Below are 3316 nucleotides of genomic sequence, written 5' to 3' on the forward strand. Positions count from 1 at the left end.
TTTACCCATTTTTCTATTGGATTATCTGTCTTTTGCTTATTGATTTATAATAGTTCTTTTATATTCTGAATATTAGTCATTTGCAATATGTATATTACAAATATCTTCTCCCACTTTGCGTCTTGCTTTTTTACTTCCTTAGGTATCTTTGAGCAAAAAGATATTTTAAATTTAAACATAGTTAAATTTATCTAACTTCAAGTAGGATACAGTAGGTGGTGACAGGCCAAAACTCTTATTGCAGCAATTGGTAAAGCAAATGAAATACAAATTACATGTTTTTAAAGGCATTTAGATCTGTGGAAGGAGCAGGGACTAAATGAGCAAATATTCCAGAGAGGGGAGAGAATTATTCTGAGGTAAGCTGCCAATTGAATTTTACTACATTTCCTACCCTCCATCCTCCCTCTACGGGCCATTTGTTGTTTCCCATTGCAATCTGAGGATCAAACTTGGTCCTGGAATTTTTTTTTTCTAATTCTATTGATAGAATTTATCCTAATAATATCCTAATATACCTTGTTTATAATAAAAGCAAAATTCTTTATTCAAGAAAGAAATAGGAGGGAGACAAAAATGGCAGAGTAAAGGTGACCTCCTGGATTCCTGCTCCCAGGGAAAGAGGCATAGATCTCGGTCTGCTACACGAGTGGATTGCTCTTCCGCAAGAACAGCGTTGTGAGTCGGCAGAGAATCAGCGTGTGACACACAAAACAGGAAAAAAAAGATGACCGGCAGATAAGATCATGAAATCTGAAGAGCGCAAGACAAACAATAGAGAATAAAGTGTGGGATGGCTGCACCCACCTGGCCAGCGAGTGCAGTGGGATCAGACCCACAGGAGAACGTCCTGCTTCCCCACTGACCTCCACACCCACTCAAACAGGGACCTGCCTGAAGTTGGTGCAAAATTGCGGCAGGAGATGTGGGGCTTTGTGGAGAAAATGATAGCGGGAAGCATATTGAACCCCCCAGAGCTCTGTGCCAGGACAGCACTGGGTGGGCAGGGACTGGTCTGAACTACTGCTCGAAGGAGTTAGGAGACAAGTAACTTGCCTCTGATATTCAGTGGCACCAGAACAACAGAGGTGAACACTAAGTAGGAGAATCTAACTTGGAAACCGCTGCGGGCAAATAGGCCCACTCAGGGTGGGTCGGAAAGAGTGAGAGCTCCTGCTGGACAAGCATGAAATTGTGGGTGGGTGACATAAAAGAGACAACAAGGCATCTGATAACTCAGCTCCCTGATCCTGCACCTGCCAACTCCTGAACAGTCGCCACCAGTGCTAGCGCTCTGTGGGTGTGTGGTCACCATTTTCAGGGTCCACAACCCAGACACTGTGGTATGCTATGGTGTCAGGCAGCTCCCTTCCCCCAGCCCAGGGACTCTCATGACAAGCTCCACCCTTACATGACCTATGATCAACTAGCCAGGCCTGTTTTGATGTGTGAATTCTGAAAACTTCCCCAGGCACGGGAGGCTAACACCTGTGGGACTTACAGGCACTAGGGCACTGGGCGGACTGGGGCACCACCCCCTCCCCCATCCAGTGACTTGAAAGTGTTAGATTCCACCCCTGGAGGTAGGGAGAGGCAAGAAAAGCCACTTTCCCTCTGTGACTAGCGTGAATCCGTGGGGCCTTGGTGCAGATCAATAGTTGACAGCCCAGCAACTTTGCTCATCAGACCGGTTTTGGTCATCCAGTAGCATCATAACTCTGGGGCTGGACTTCCACATCTGGTCAGCTGCCAATAGTGGGGTCCATGGTCAGGGAACAAAAATCCTGGCAAGAGGCCACAATAGGATCCCTAGGTAACCCCTCCCATCAGAAGCAGCCTCCCAACTGTGGTAGAAGAACCCTCAACAACATATTAGCGGTTCCCCCAGAAGCAGATCAAACAACGATAGAAGCGCATACATCCAGGCTGATAGGCAGCACCTGTGATCTGCCTTGCTCTTAAATAGCATCTACTGGAACAGAGCCTAAACAGGGTCTGTTACTTTCCAAATGAAAACTGAAAGGTGGGAAGCAATGGCTGATCCAGTTGGGAAGGACTCAGTGAAAGAACTGTGGAAGTATGAAGAATCAAACGGAAAGTACACACCCAAAGAGGAGCACCAGCTCTCTAGCAATGGACATTAACCAAATTCAGAACACTAAAATGACAGAAGAATAATTTTGAACATGGATTGTAAGAAAACTCAATGATATGCCAGAAAAAATGGATAACCAACACAAAGAAACCACACACAAAAAAAATCCAGGACTTGGAAGAAAAATACACTAAAAAAATTGAAATATTAAAGAAAAATCAAACTGAACTCATGGAAATGAAGAATTCATTCATGGAACCACAAAACACAATGGAAAGCCTCAAGAATAGGGCAGATCAAACAGAAGAAAGAATCTCAGGGATTGAAGATAACACCTTCCAATTAAATAAGTCAGTCATACAGATAGAGCAGAGAAATAAGAGAAAAGAGCAAAGCCTACAAGAAATGTGGGATTATGTGAAAAAACTGAACCTGAGGGTGATAGGGATTCCGGAAGGTGAAGAAGAAAACACTCAAGGGCTGGATAAGCTATTTGAAGAATTAATAGAGGAGAATTTCCCAGGTCTTGCTAAAAATCTAGATATACAGGTCCAAGAAGCTCAGCGGACTCCAGTGAGATTCAATGCAAATAGGAAGACACCACGTCATGTAGACATCAGATTGACCAAAATATCCACTAAAGAGGCCCTTCTATGAGCTGTAAGGTGAAAGAAACAAGTAACATACAAAGGAAAGCCCATAAGAATAACTCCAGATTTCTCAACTGAAACCCTACAAGCAAGAAGAGACTGGGGCCCAATTCTCACTTTTCTGAAACAGAATAATGCCCAGCCTAGAATCTTGTATCCTGAAAAACTAAGTTTTGTATATGAAGGAGATATATAGATATTCTCAGATAAGCAGAGACTGAGGGAATTCACCAAGACAAGACCAATCTTCCATCAGCTCATGGGACATTCTCTAAGATTGACCATATTCTAGGACACAAAGCATGTCTCAAAAAAATTAAAAAAATAGAAATCATACAGTGCATCTTCTCAGATCACCGTGGAATAAAATTAGAAATCAACCCTAACAGAAACTCTCATCTCTATACGAAGTCGTGGAAACTAAACAACCTTCTGCTGACCGATTATTTCATAAATGAGTAAATCAAGAGGGAAATCGAAAGATTCTTTGAACTAAATGACAAAGGAGACACCAGTGATCAAAATCTGTGGGATGCAGCTAAAGAAGTCCTGAGAGGAAAGTTTATTTCCG

This window comes from Propithecus coquereli, unplaced genomic scaffold (genome assembly GCF_000956105.1).
Source record: "Propithecus coquereli isolate 6110/MARCELLA unplaced genomic scaffold, Pcoq_1.0 Scaffold287, whole genome shotgun sequence".
Classification (NCBI taxonomy): Eukaryota; Metazoa; Chordata; class Mammalia; order Primates; family Indriidae; genus Propithecus; species Propithecus coquereli.